Source organism: Petaurus breviceps, unplaced genomic scaffold (genome assembly GCF_028583685.1).
Source record: "Petaurus breviceps papuanus isolate PSGF00001 unplaced genomic scaffold, PetGlider_PUasm1.0 174, whole genome shotgun sequence".
Taxonomy (NCBI): Eukaryota; Metazoa; Chordata; class Mammalia; order Diprotodontia; family Petauridae; genus Petaurus; species Petaurus breviceps.
In genome coordinates, this window is record NW_027185761.1 from 50,743,046 (window position 1) to 50,758,660 (window position 15,615).

Below are 15,615 nucleotides of genomic sequence, written 5' to 3' on the forward strand. Positions count from 1 at the left end.
GAGAGAGAGAGAGAGAGAGAGAGAGAGAGAGAGAGAGAGAGCAGCAGAGATTCAGTGCCTGGTGGGGAGCAGCAGAGATGTGATGCTGTGGTACAGCACCAGGGAAATGACTTCACCAGATGATGCCCATGGCTTTGCAGTGACATAGGTGAGAGCTGTCCCTCCACGAGTGCTTTGGGGGCAGTCCTTACAAAAACATAGACTTTAGGCCTCTCAAAGCATGTTGAAGCTTCTAAGGCAGAGCCCCCGATGACACCCCTCTGAGGATCATATTTTGTAACTGATCTGTGATCCCCGACAGCACAAGGTCACATCTGCCTCCAACCAGATGGTGTTTGCTCTAATAGAATCTTTGTGATATAGCCCCATCTCTGGCTCACATTCCTTGAATCAATGCTACTACCCAGGAGAAAATGCTGAACAGGTGTCTATGGCCACTGGGTGGCAGCAAACTCTTGGTTTTCTTTCCCCTTTACTCTTCAATTTTCTTGTAGCTGAGTTATTGTGATAATTTGAGAAGCCAAATATATAATTTGAGAAGCCATATATAAAAATACATCATTATCCTAAAGTCTGGTTCTGATATTTCCCCAAATGGAAATTACTTTCATTTGGGGAAAATTCACAGAATTCAGAAACGAGGGGGAAATGTTTTTTTTTTTTTTCCCTGTGTGTCTGAATTCAATGATTTTATGGAACAGAGGAAGGGACTAGAAAGTCACATGTCCTTGGAGCTGGAACTCACTGGATATAAGTTAAAGCAGGATGGATTTGTCTCCTGAGGAATCCTTGAGCAATTTCTTCTGTTTTGTTTAACGTGGGGTAGTTGGGATTTCCTTTAGTTATTTAATAATAATAAGTAGAATTTATATAGTGATGTACACAAAATGATAATAGTATAGATCATATAGGAAGTATATGTGTATGTATATATGCATATGTTTAAACACACACACACACACACACACACACACACACATATATATATATATATACACATATACAATATCATTTGACCCTCACACTAACCCTGAAAGATAGGCACTATTATTATTATCCCCATTTACAGATGAGGAAAATAAGGCAGACAGTGGGTTAAGTTGATTTGCCCTGCTTCACAGAGCTAGTAAGTGTCTGAAGCTAGATTTGAACTCAGATCTTCCTGACTCAACACTGGGTTCCCATCTCACTTCTGACAATTGTTGGTACTGAAACCATGGACAAGCCACTTAAGTTCTTTGAGCCTTAATTTATCCTTTTGAAAAATGGTGAATATAACAATAATATCTGTAGTCACTCTCTCATGGGGTTGTAGTGAAGATGAAATGAGAAGATAGTAAACAACAATCTAGTGAAGGAGGTCCTATTATTATCTTCATTTTATAGACGAGGAAAGTAAGGCTTAGAGATATTAAGCCTCATGTCCATGGTTTCACAGCTAGCAAGTGTCAGAGACTAAAACTGAGCCCAAGTCTCTCCTGACTTCACCACACCAGGCTGTCTATCTGATAATGTATGCAAAATTTAAAGTGCTATGTACATATCAATTATTATTATTATTTCTATACTTTGGCTATGGAAAGCTGGTCCACCAGATGTCTAATCACCCCTACTAGATTATAAACACCATGAAGATAGGCACTAAATTTTGTTTTTGTAGCATCTGAGAAAATGCACATAGTAGGTGCTTTGACTTATCCGTCGCAAGTCTGAATACCTGTGGTAAAGAAATGGATGATTTTTGTTGTTTAGTTGTTTCAATAGTGTCCAACTCTTTGACTACATTTTTTTTTTGGCAGAGACACTGGAGAGGTTTGCCATTTCCTTTTCCGGCTCATTTTACAGATGAGGAAACTGAGGCAGACAGGATGAAGTGACTTGGTCACACAGCCAGTCAATGTCTGAGGCCAGATTTGAACTCATGAAGATAAGTGTTCTTTGATTCCATCCAAGCCCAGTGCTTTAGGTGCTATCGCGCCACCTAGCTGTCAAGTTTTCTGATGAGAGGATCAGAAATGCAGAGCAGGTTGGCTAGTACTTTAGCGATTCTCAGCGGCACTCCTCTCATTTTGTAGATAAGAAAACTATAGCCCAGTAAAGGGAAGCGACAAGGTCACACAGGAAGTGAGTAGCTAATCTAGTCAAGATCTTTATAGATATAAAATTGGAAGGGATATTTAAAGTCATCTGGTCTCGTCCTCTCAGCTTTACAGATGAGAAAACTGAGATTGAAGGAAGCTGAATTTACTTGCCCAAAATGACAGGGTAATGGTGGCGGGATTTGAACTCAGGTACACCAAGGGTTTGGCACCTTTTTTGTGACTTGAACCCCTTTGATAGTCTGACCAAGCCTTATGGACCCCTTCTCAGAAGAACGCTTTTTAAAATGCATAACATAAAATACATAGGATTGTAAAGGAAACCAAAGCTTTATGAAAATTTTGCTCAGTCATTTCAAGACTCTTCATGACCCTATTTGGTTGTTTTTTTTTTTTTTTTTGGTAAAGATACTAGAATGGTTTTCCATTTCCTTCTTCAGCTTATTTTACAGATGAAGAAGTTGAAGCAAGCACAGTTAAATGACTTAGCCAGAGTCACACAGCTAGTAACCATCTCTGAGTCTGGATTCGAACTCAGTTCTTTCTGATTCCAGGTCTAGCACTCTATGCATTATACCACCCATGAAAATAGAAATGTAATTTCTCCCACCCAAGTTCATGGAGCCCCTGAAATATATGCATAGCTCCTGAACCATGAGCCACCCTGGTTAAGAATCCCAGCTTTAGAGACAGTGAGTGCTCTTTCAACCATCTTTCAAACTACAGAGATGAAGTTACTTAGAACTGACCCCGAGCTTCCCCATTTGGCCAGATGGTGGGTGTACTCTGTGCCTGTGTTCTTGCTTGTTTAGCTTGGAAATAGTGAGAGATGAAAATAAGATATCAGATTTCTATAGCTGCTACACCTGTTGCTAACACAAGCTTCCCTGGCAGTCAACCAGTTTGGCTGTTACGCAGCAGATTCATGTCCTGGGGTCAGGTTAGCCATGGTTCTCTTCCCCCACCCTCCTATAATAGTCATGTTGTGAAAAAAATATAGACAAAAACATTAGAGAAGAATAAAGTAAAAAAAAAAGAATTATGGCTCTCTTTTTTAAAAAATGTTTTTATAAAGAAGAAATATGCCTTTATGCTCTGGAAAAGAGGTCAATAAATTAAGTGCAGGCAAATCTAATCATTTGTTTGATGCCCTGGAGGGACTTCCCTTTGAAACTAAATTCTCTTGTAAAGTGAAGAATGGTCCACAGTGAGCTGATCATCTCCTGAGAATTTCCCACTAATTCAACCTCCCAAAATTTCCTGAGGAATCACAAGACAGAGGAGTCTTTGCAGTGCACTAAGTGAATCTGCCTCTTGCTTTGTCCTGCTTAGTACCACAAAACAAATACCTTTGGCTTTTTTTTTCCTCTCTTGAGAAATGAAGGTATCACTTTTCAAGCAGCAGCCTTGCAAGTGCTATGCTATGGCAAAGTTTACAGGGAGCACCTAGAAACCAGAATGTTCCCCACAGAAACAATTTGTTAAACTTATGGTAGAGCGCATGCCACTTGTGGGAGTCAGCTGGGGGCCAAGATCGATCCTGCAGAAGAAACCATCCCTAAAATGGTGATCACTAATTATTTTCTTTTGTTATTGGTTGCTGTTCCAGGTCAGTATCTATGACTTTGTTTCCTGTTTTCTCATTCTGATGCCTTTGGAATAATTTTAATCCTAATTTGGGTTTCAGGTTTTTTGTTGTTGTTAAAATTGGTAGCACTGATCTAGAAAATTATTTCCAAGTGTTCATCTTTGGGTACCCAATGCCTAGTACCTTGTTTATAGTAGTTATGTAAAAAGTGTTTTTGTTTTATTGATTTGAAATTTTTAATCACATTGGGGGAGAGGGCATCTCTCAGCACGCTGAAAACTCAATATATTCACCAGCTGATATTTTTTTTGCACAGTTGAAAGCAATTCATTCTATGCTTTTCTTTTCTTATTGAATTATGCTTTGGCATCTGTTAACCTGCAGTACAGGGTTAAAGTAGGACAGTAATTTTAGGAAATAAAAAAAGTTTTGGAAGATAGAAGGAATTAACTGTTGGTTTCTGCTAAATCGGAATGGTATATGGCATCTCAAAATCTATGAGCATGTTATGATGAATTCCAACTGGTTCCATTTAATTTCCATCTAGGCACTGTGTCAGTCATGGGAAAGACAGATCTTAAAGAATCTTAAATAGTCCCTGATCTCAAGGAGCTTATGTTCTACATGGTTAACATTTGAAATGTCTAAGACAGGTGGAATCAAATAAAATAATTATTGAGCACTTATAAAAATAATAAACAAAAATTTCAAATATTTTCTGGGACACTTAAAATTCTTATTTGAAGAAATCATTGATACTTTTTGTCTTGGCACAACATATAGTTGCTTCCCTACAAACATTCAAATGCCAGTTAAGTAAATCCAATTAATAGTACCTGTCTGTTTGTCTCTATCTCTCTAGTTTATGGATTGTTAAACAGAAAGGAAGGATGTGGTCTTTAACTTTTATCCCAGGTACTAACATCCTTGTATTTGACTCCAGTTTTGTGGCCATTGTTTTCTTGATTGTGACTAGTCTGGGTTACAGTGGAGGTTGGACTAGGTCCTTGCATTCCAACCTTTATTTGCATCTTCTCTGGAGGGCAGAGGCCACATTGACTCCTTTCCGGGTCTTTTCAGACTGTTCCCTGGGAAGGCATTTAAAATGTGAGCTTTTCTTGTGCACCTTCCTCTCTTCACTATCTCTTTTCCCTCCGGAAATTTAATCAACACATTTTGTTACAGCAATTAGCTTGTTTTTTAGCCCAGGAGCAATATAACAGCCCTTAGGTCCATGTAGTCTTTTATGAAGTTTACACCAGATGAAAATTATTAATAAAATCACTATAACCCTGTTAGAAAAATCTGCGACATTCAATCAGAGTTTTGGCTCTGCCCGAAATAATCATGTTTGTTTCACTCTAGCAAACCCCAGGCCTTCTTATATTTGAGGCAAAAATGAGTCTGCAGCCAATGTTTAGGGAAAAGAAGTAAGCAGAGCAGAATACCGTGCTGGGTGATGGTAACAGCAGCAGGAGTTGCCTATACCGATGAAATCACTGGGCTTCTTCTGTGTGAGACTTATATAGTAGTAGAAGCTGCAGCGGCAGATAGAGTACTCTGCCTGGAATCAGGAAGACTCATCTTCCTGAGTTCAAATCTGGCCTCAGACACTTAGTAGCTGTGTGACCCTGGGCAAGTCACTTAACCCTGTTTGCCTCAGTTTCCTCATCTGTAAAATGAGCTGGAGAAGGACATGGCAAACTGCTCTAGTATCTCTGCCAAGAAAACCCCAGATGGGGTCACAGAGAGTTGGACAGGATGCAACAACAACATTACTGTGTCTATTACTGGACAGTGAGACAGGGAGAGGAGGTTGGGGGAAAGAACAGACTTTTGGGGGAACTTTAGGGCTTGCAGAAGAGAGTACAATCAATAGCTTCAGTCTTAGTTGTCTGTCCCATCATGCTTGTAGGAGCCAACGAGTTGCCTTGGCTTCTCCCTTCTCTGCACCGTTCTTCTTTGCTCTCTGTTTCCCTCCTTGTCTGTTGTCCCTCCAAACTCTTTCCCACTCCTCTCATTATATCCTGGGGTGTGCTGGGGAGCATCCCCACAGCTGCTGCTCAGCTCTTGTATTCTTTTGTTCTTTCTCTCAAACTGTAAGAGTCCCTTTAAGAGTTCCTAGAAGAGACTCAAGTCGTTTTCTGGTTCAAACTTTAAGATGGTTCCACATAACTTGTGGAACTGAGAAGAAATCCCTGTTCATCTGAATGACAAATCCCAGGATTCCATTCCCTTCTTTACATTTGTAATCTTTGTTTATATAGTGGAATCCCATAGTAAGCAATTACTCAATGTTTATTGCCTGACCATAAGAGAGGTGGTATCTAAGGTCAACATTAAGGAGAACATTATATATTTAAAAACGCCATTTCTTAAATCACCCAGAAATGACTATACAATATGTTGTAATAATTGTAGATAGAGAGGACTAAGGTCTTTTTGAGAAATGGCACTCTGTATCAGGAAGCTGTTGGATATGACCTATGTAAACAATTGAATGAAAATTTTATTTTCACTATCCCCATTTTAACTATTTATCAGGAAACTACCAGAACTTTTACTCAACTAGAAGAAAAAGAAAGCAAAAACAAACGAAGGTTTAATTGACAGGAAAACTGATTAGTAGGGTGAAATTCTGTTATCTTAATGTTAATAACATCAACAACAATAATAATAGCTAGCATTTATATAGCTCATTAAGATTCTCAAAGTGCATTCTATATAGAATTGCATTTAGTCCTCTCAACAATCCAGTGAGCTAGCTATTTATTATCCCCATTTTACAGATGAGAAAACTAAGACCAAGTGAGTCTGTTACTTGTCCAGCTCTCTCTCTGTCTTTCTCTCTCTTTGTTGGTCTGTCTGTCTGTCTGTCTGTCTGTCTAGCTATCCATCCATTATGGCGCCTAGCTAGTTTATATGTAAGGGCTTTACATATGGATTACATTCCAGTGTTATTACACTCTCATTACTATTTTTTTCTTCCTGGTTTCTCCACGAGGAAAGAGAGGACATAAGGAAATCAGAAGGAACACCATGAGTTACTTCTAGCTAAGAATGTTAGAAAGGTCAATTAAGGCTGTTATTTGTTAGTTTGATCAGCCCAAGAAGGTGGAGTAGCCTATTTGTTTGGTAGGACAATGAAGAGGACATTTGAGGTTCCCAAAGATTATGTCCTGGCATACCAGTGTGCTGTGAATTTTGCTGGCTGTGACACTAAATTTTGGATATTAAATTTTTACAGGTAAAAAAGAAAATTTATGAGTAATTTTGTTTAATATAAATCTTACTTCAATATCATATGTAGTGGGATGAATATAGCACCTATAAACAAAATTTGCCTTGTTCCCATACACACTTCTCTCAAGCCGTATCACACCATGAATTTTCAAAGAATCCAACAAAATCACTGCTCCAGTCGAGCAGTGGGCTTGAGGCTCCCAATTCACCCTTGGTGCTGACAACTTACATTTTTAGTGTGTTCTTGCTCAAAGAAAGAATAAGGTGCCCAGAGCCAAAAAAATGTTTAAGAACCATTCTTCCAGAATCACATTCAGCATGAAGAGACATACACTATTAGAGACATGAGGGAATTGAAGTCTCCTAAGGGAAGGACAGATGAGAAAGGTTAATTTATTTTTTTTTCAAAGTAAAGGCATTTCAAGAAATAGTATAGTAAGAAATACAGCAATATGGTATTTCCCTATAGACCTGGGGCACCCTCTCCTGTAAATACATGTATCAATGGCTGGAGTGGACATGTATAGAGAATGGGGGTGGCCAAGGTACACCTGTGGAGGGGTGACACACAGCTTCATCCTTTCAGGATTACAGATACATTTAGATGTTGGCTTCATGCTGTGCTCACTGGCCTTGTATGGCAGGCTCGCTTTGCTGGGCATGTAGTCTTTACCAGGTGTGTGGGTGTATAGTGTGGTGTATACTTTCTATTGCATCCATCCTGGACTTTCATGGTCACTTTTTGCCAATGTTGAAGTGGTCTTTAAAAAAATATAGTAAATATATATATATATATGTATGTATGTGTATATGTGTGAGTATGTGTATATACATGTACACACAGTCATATATATGCTTATATATCACATACACACTCAATATACATATATGTATATATGCACACACATAAAATTCTGAAATTAAAAGCAAATGTCTATACACAGCAAAACTCTAAAAGACTATTTCATATAAAACCTGAATCTTCATTTTACACCATTTGCTTTTTTCAAGAGTATATAATAAATTCTATATATTACTTTCAAAACTGTTCTTCTTGTCTGTGCTTCTCTCTATATTTTGGCCTCTGGTTCTTACAGATCTAGGCAGTTTTCATTTATGATTTCTTGAAGTATAGTGTTCAGGTCTTTATTACTATTTTAAAAATCAAGGAGTCCACTGATTCTTAAATGTTTTCTCCTTGACCTGTTTTCCAACTGAGTTGTTTTTGGTATCAGATGTCTTATATTTTTCTAATATTTTAAATTTGTTCCAATATTTCTTTTAGTCTTAAGCAGCCATTGGTTTCTGTTTGTTCTTTCTAGTTTTCAGAGAGTCCATTTCCATTTCCATTTCAGAGAGTCCATATAAAGGGTAAACTTTATACTTTCTCTTCTAAGCTACTTAATTCCCCTTCTAAATATTTCCTCACATATTTCATCTTGTTTTTTTAAACTCGCACTTGATTTCTTTCTTTGTTGTTCAGTCATTTGGTCATGTCTGACTCTTTGTGACCTCATGACAGATAGCATACCCAAGCCCTTCTATCCTCCACTATCTCTTCAAGTCAGTCCAAGTTCATGTTTGTTTCCATGATATTATCTATTCATCGCATCCTTGGCCATCCTCTTCTCCTTTTGCCTTCAATCTTTCCCAACATCAGGGTCTTTTCCAACGAGTCCCATCTTCTCATTATGTGGCCAAAGTATTTCAGCTTCAGCTTCAGTATTTGACCTTCCAGTGATTATCCTGAATTAATTTTTTTAAAGTATTGACTGATTTTGTCTTGTTCTGTGAGGCACTGTCAAAAGTCTTTCCCAGCACCACAGTTTGAAGGCATCAGTTCTGCAGCACTCACCTTTCCTTATAACCAGCTCCCACAGTCCTGCATTGCTAGCGACCGTAGCTGTGACTACATGGACCTTTGTGGGCAGAGTGATACCTCTGTTTTTTAATAAGCTGTCCAGATTTGTCATAGCTTTCTTTCCAAGAAGCAAGTATCTTTAAATTTCATGGCTGTAGTCATTGTCTGTGGTGATCTTTGAGCCTAAGAATGTAAAATATGACACTGGTTTTATTTCTTCTCCCTCTATTTGCCAGGAAATGATGGGACCAATTGACAAGATCTTCACTTTTTTATGTTAAGCTGCTAGTTAGCTTTTACACTTTTCTTTTTCACCTTCATCAAAAGGCATCTTAATCCTCTTCACTTGCTGCTAACAGACTGGCATCATCTGCATAACTGAGATTGTTGATATTTCTCCTGGCAACCTTAATTCTGGCTTTTGACTCACCCAGCCTGGTATTTTGCATGAAGTGCTCTTTGTACAAGTTAAATGAATAAGGTGACAAGACACAGCCTTGTCATACTCCTTTTCAAATATTAAACCTATCAGTTGTTCCACGTTTGGTTCTAACTGTTGCTTCTTGGCCCACATACAGGTTCTTCAGGAGACAAGTTAGATGATCTGGTACTCCCATCTCTTTGAGGACTTGCCACATTTAGTTGTGATTCACACAGTCAAAAGCTTTAGTGTAATCAATGAAACAGAAGTAGATTTTTTTTTTCCTGGAACTCCCTTGCTTTCTCTAGAATCCAGCAAATGTTGGCAATTTGGTCTCTAGTTCTTCCACCTCTTTGAAAACCAGCCTGCTCTTCTGGTAATTCTCATTTCCCATATTGCTGAAGTCTAAGCATAACCTTTCTGGTGTGTGAAATAAGTACAACTATTCAGTAATTTGAAAATCCCTTGGCATTGCCCTTCTTTGGGATTGGGATATAAACTGATCTTTTCCAATCCAGTGACCACTGGATTTTTCCAAATTTGCTGCATATTGACTGCAACACTTGGACAACATCATCTTTTAGGATTTTAAATAACTCAGCTGCAATGCCATCATCTCCACTAGCCTCATTGTTAGCAATACTTCCTAAGGCCCATGTGACTTCATTCTTCAGGATGTCTGGCTCTAGGTCAGCAATCAAATCATCATAATTATCGGTGACGTTAAGATCTTTCTTGTGCGGTTCTTCTGTATATTCTTGCCATTTCTTAATCTCTTCTGCTTCTGTTAAATTCCTACCAGTTTTTGTCTTTTATCATGCTCATTTTTGCATGAAACTTTCCCTTGATATCGGATTTTCTTGAAGCGATCTCTTGTCTTTCTTATTCTATTGTTTTCTTCTATTTCTTTGCATTGCTCATTTAAGAAAACCTTCTTATCTCTCCTTGCTATTCTCTGGAATCCTGCATTCAGTTAGATATATTTTCCCCTTTCTCCTTTCCTTTTCCTTCTTTCTTCAGCTCTTTGCAAAGCCTCATCAGACAGCCATTTTGATTTCTTACTCTTCTTTTTTTGAAATGCTTTTGTTGGTGCCTGCTGTTCAACATTGCAAGCCTCTATCCATCATTCTTCAGGCCCTCTAACTGCCAGGTCAAGCTGCCCCCAGCCCCAATAGTCTAGCTTCCTTATAGGCCCCACTGAACAGCAGGCCACTGCCCCTACCTAGCTACTCACTGCTCCCCCCAATATCCTAACTTCTTCATATATGCTTCACTGCTCACTAGAACAAGGTGTGTCCATGAACTTATATTTCCCACAGAAACAGAAAGTGTGTTCATGAGCTCAACCACAACTACATCCATTGAAGTCTCAGACAGGACCACAGCAAGCAGCCGATAAGAAAGTAGCACCACCAGGATGCCCAAGCAGGATGTAGACTCCCAAACAATGGAAGGGACTTTGCCTAATTAGGCACCTGCACAGGAATCGCAAAAACTGTCCTTTAGGTGAACTTGTGATGTAGAGAGGCTTATTATAATGTCATTATCATACATTCCCTGCCCCCGTGGGTTTTTCTGTATGCTTTGTGGGTAATTGCACACACAGTTCCACTGCAGCTTGGACCCCTCCCCTATTAGCTAATCCTTTAATAAACCTCTCCTGCTTTTTTTTTTTTTAAAGCAATTGGGGTTAAGTAACTTGCTCAAAGTTACACAGCCAGGTGTTTCTGGGTGGGTGCTAAGTGTCTGAGCCCGGGATTCGATCTCCAGGTCTTCTCAACACTGGAGCCGGTGCTCTTACTCACTGTGCTACCTGGCCGCCCCTCCTGCTTTTTTAATATTCATAATTTCTGTTAAGTAAATGCTTCTTTACCCTATAAAAATCCATCTTGCTTTCCTTTGAAATTGCTGTTTCCTCTTGGAATTTAGCCTATTTCATGTGAGGCGTCGATCTCAATAAATGCCTATACTTGGATTAGAGGTGGTCTGACTCTGAATTCTTTGAGACGGTTCCACTACAACATGTCATGAAACCACAACAGAGGGAGTTTGGTGGTCAGTCTCCTGTTCAGATAACTGTCTTCAGTTTAATTTCTTATTGTATTTTCATTCCAAGGCATACGCTAATTGAATGGGATGATGTGTAGAATGCCCACAGTTTTGATGTTGTTTTTTATCAATCTGTCTGTCTTATTTGCTTAGCTTTATATTGAATTCATGTGCGCTTTGTGTTATTTGTTGCTATCTTCTCAAGGCTAAGTTTGACACATCACTCATTGGGGTTCCAGGGTACATGGTGGTTTGTGGGATATCTTTTTTCTCTACTATCATTTCACATTCCCCACTAGTTTTGTTTCCCCCATTCTTAGAGGGTCAACAGCTAGTACTCCAGTTCTATTTAACTCCTTAACATTAATTGACTTTTGGAAAGAGATATTTACTTCAAGAATATAGCAAAAGCAAACATACTGATATTTCCCCAACACCTCAGGAGCATTATTCTTCCTATATCACCTGGGTCTGTGCTTTAGGTGTAGATTAGGTTAAAACTCAACTTGGTTCCTACATAGCATTTGGTTTACTAAGTTCATATGCAAAAGTGATGTCAATGCCAGAGGAATCCCCAAGTTTGCCCTCTGCTCCTTGGGGCATCAATGCTATGTTGACTATAAAACTCGGCCTGGATGTTGATCCCTGGATTCCTGTAGCTTATTTGCCAAAGATTGGAGACTTCATTATTTGTAGTTAGAGTGAAAAAAATATGAAACAAAGGGCAAAGGAAACCCCATTTCTCAGTGGACCACATGGTACAGTCTCTCTCAATGGACACCAGAGCAAAGCTGAAAACAAATGAGGCAAAGAGGAAATGTGAAGTTGAAAGGCCTTTTTGAGGGCCTCTAAAGCCAGTCAGAGAGCCTCCTGGTCATCCCTGGGTCACCCTACTAGAACCATTTACAGAAGGTCAACATGCTGCAGACTCTTAGATGCCCTTACATCCCTCTTCATTACAACTCTCTCAGAAGCAGGCATCCCAGAATCTCTACATGGGGATGCCATCAGACACATTCTGCAGTTATGCTAGACTATGATTTTTGTTGCTCAGTCATGTTTGTCATGTTTGACACTTCACGACCAGATTTGGAGTTTTCTTGGTGAAGATACTGGAGTGGTTGGCCATTTCCTTCCCTAGCTCATTTTACAGAATAGGAAATTGAGATAAAAAAGGTGAAGTGACTTGCCCAGGATCACAGAGCTAATAAGTGTCTGAGACTGGATTTGAAATCAGGAAGATGAGTCATCTTGACTCCAGTCCTGGTGGTCTATCCATTTTGCCTCCTAGCTGCTCCCAGACCCTCATTACATTTGTAATTTAAGTGTGTGTACAATACATATGCAACATATTACTCTTTTGTCTTTGCTTTCCTTGTTTGAATGACTTCACATGAGTTTTCCCATGTTTCTTTGAACTCTCTATATGCATTATTCCTGAAAGTATAGTGCTATATTGCATTCACTTACCATAGTTCATTCAGCCATTCCCCAAACTTTAAACACATATTTTATTTCCAGCTTTTTAGTATCACAAATAAGGCTTCTCTGAATATTTTGGAATACATGGAGTTTTTTCCTTACTGTCATTTAACACCCTTGGAGTATTACTTTCATAGTGGCATCATAGAACCATTGTGCTGACCTCATTGTTGTGTGCCGGTGAAACCTGGACAGTCCAGCAGCACCAGGCCAGGAAACTGAATCGATTCTATTTGAATTGTCTTAGGAAGATTCTGAAGATCACCTGGCAGGATAAGGTACCAGACACTGAGTTTCTTACTCAAACTAAACTGCCAAGTGTTCAGACTCTCCTTCAGAGAGCACAACACTGATGGGTTAGCCACATTGTTCGAATGCAAAATGTACACTTGCCAAAAAAGACTATTCTATGGAGAACTCATGCAGGGCAAGCATTCACATGGTGGTCAGAAGAAGCGATGCAAGGACACTCTCAAGATCTCTCAAAAACTTTGGAATTGATTATGTGACATGGGAGACATGGGTACAGGACTGCTCAGCATGGTGTGCCCACATCAGAGAAGGTGCTGTGCTCCACAAGAAAAACAGAATTGAAGCAGCTCAAAGGAAATGCAGGAGGTGCAGATTTGGAGAATCTATCCCAAATGTTCACATGGGCCTGTGGTAAAGCATGCCGAGCTCATATTGGTCTGATCATCCACAGTCGGACACCCTGAACCTCAAGTTTAGCATAGCGATGTGATTTTGGTCCTCTTCGAGAACGAAGGACAACAGGCAAACCAAACCAGGAGGTATGAGATGTGTAGCATAATTCTATCTCTTCTCCAGCTGGACCACTTGACAGTTCTTTTTATTTTTTTTTAAAGCAATTGGGGTTAAGTAACTTACTCAAGGTTACACGGCCAGTTATTTCTGGGTGTGGTGCTGAGTATCTGAGCCCGGATTTGATCCAGGTCATCCCAGCACTGGAGCCGGTGCTCTTACTCACTGAGCATCCTGGCCGCCCCTAAGCAATTGGGGTTAAGTAACTTGCTCAAGGTTACACGGCCAGGTGTTTCTGGGTGGTGCTAAGTGTCTGAGCCTGGGATTTGATCTCCAGGTCTTCTCAACACTGGAGCTGGTGCTCTTACTCGCTGTGCTACCTGGCCGCCCCAAAGTATATTATTCTTGATATAAGTTGCTGTAGTCTTTTTGCTAGTATTTTATTTAAAATTTTTGCATCTATATTAATGAGGGAAATTGGTCTATAATTTTCTTTCTCTGTTTCATCTCTTCCTGATTTAGGTATCAGTACCATATTTGTGTCATAAAAAGAATTTGGTAGGACTCCTTCTTCATTAATTTTCCCAAATAGTTTGCAGAGCATTGGAATCAATTGTTCTTTAAATGTTTGATAGAATTCACTAGTAAATCCATCTGGCCCTGGAGATTTTTTCCTAGGGAATTGACTGATGGCTTGTTCAATTTCTATGTCTGAGATGGGGTTATTTAAGTAATTTACTTCCTCTTTAGTTAATCTGGACAACTTGTATTTTTGTAAATATTCATCCATCTCCCTAAGATTGTCAAATTTATGTGCATACAATTGGGAAAAATAATTCCTAATTATTGTTTTGATTTCCTCTTCATTGGAGGTAGATTCACCCTTTTCATTTTTGATACTCATAATTTGGTTGTCTTCTTTCTTTTTTTTATCATATTAACTAAGGGTCTATCAATTTTATTGTTTTTTTCATAAACCAGCTCTTAGTTTTATTTATTAATTAAATAGTTTTCTTAATTTCAATTTTATTAATCTCTCCTTTGGTTTTCAATATTTCTAATTTAGTATTTAGTTGGGGATTTTGAATTTGTTCTTTTTCTAGGTTTTTCAATTGCATGCCCAATTCATTGACCTCCTTTTTCTCTAATTTAATCACGTATGCACTCAAGGATATAAAACTTCCCCTAAGAACTGCCTTTAATGCATCCCACAAATATTGGTTTGTTGTCTCATTATTATCATTCTCTTGAATGAAATAACTAATTTTCTTCTATAATTTCTTGTTTGACACACTCATTCTTTAGGATCAAATTGTTTAATTTCCAATTAGTTCTTAGTTTGTCTTTCCATGGCCCTTTATTGCATATAATTTTTATTGCATCATGATCTGAGAAGGATACATTTAATATTTCTGCCTTACTGCACAGAATTGTGAGGTTTTTATGCCCTAGAACATGGTTGATTTTTGAGTATGTTTCATGAACCACTGAGAAGAAAGTATATTCCTTTTTTTCCCCATTCAGTCTGCCTCCTTAACTTCTTTCTTGTTTACTTTGAGGTTAGATTTATCATGTTCAGAGAGGGGGAGATTAAGGTCCCCCACTGGTATTGTTTTGCTATCTATTTCTTCCTCTAATTCCCTTAACTTCTCCTCTAGGGATTTGGATGCTATATCACTTGGTGCATATATGTTAAGTAATGATAGTGTTTCATTCTCGATGGTGTCTTTTAGCAGGATATAGTTTCCTTCCTTAACTCTTTTAATTAGATCTATTTTTGCTTTTGCTTTATCTGAGATAAGGATTGCTACCCCTGCTTTTTTCACTTTAGCTGAGGCATAATATATTCTACTCCAGCCTTTTACCTTTACCCTGTGGGTATCCCTTTGTTTCAAATGTGTTTCTTGTAGACAGCATATTGTAGGATTATGGTTTTTTAATCCATTCTGCTATCCACCTCTGTTTTATGGGAGAGTTCATCCCATTCACATTCACAGTAATGAGTATCTGTCCCTTCCCCTCCATCCTATTCCCTCCCCTGCTTATGGTTTTGTTTCTCCCTTCCCCTCCTTGAGGGTTTTCCTTCTGATCACCACCTCCCTCAGTGTTC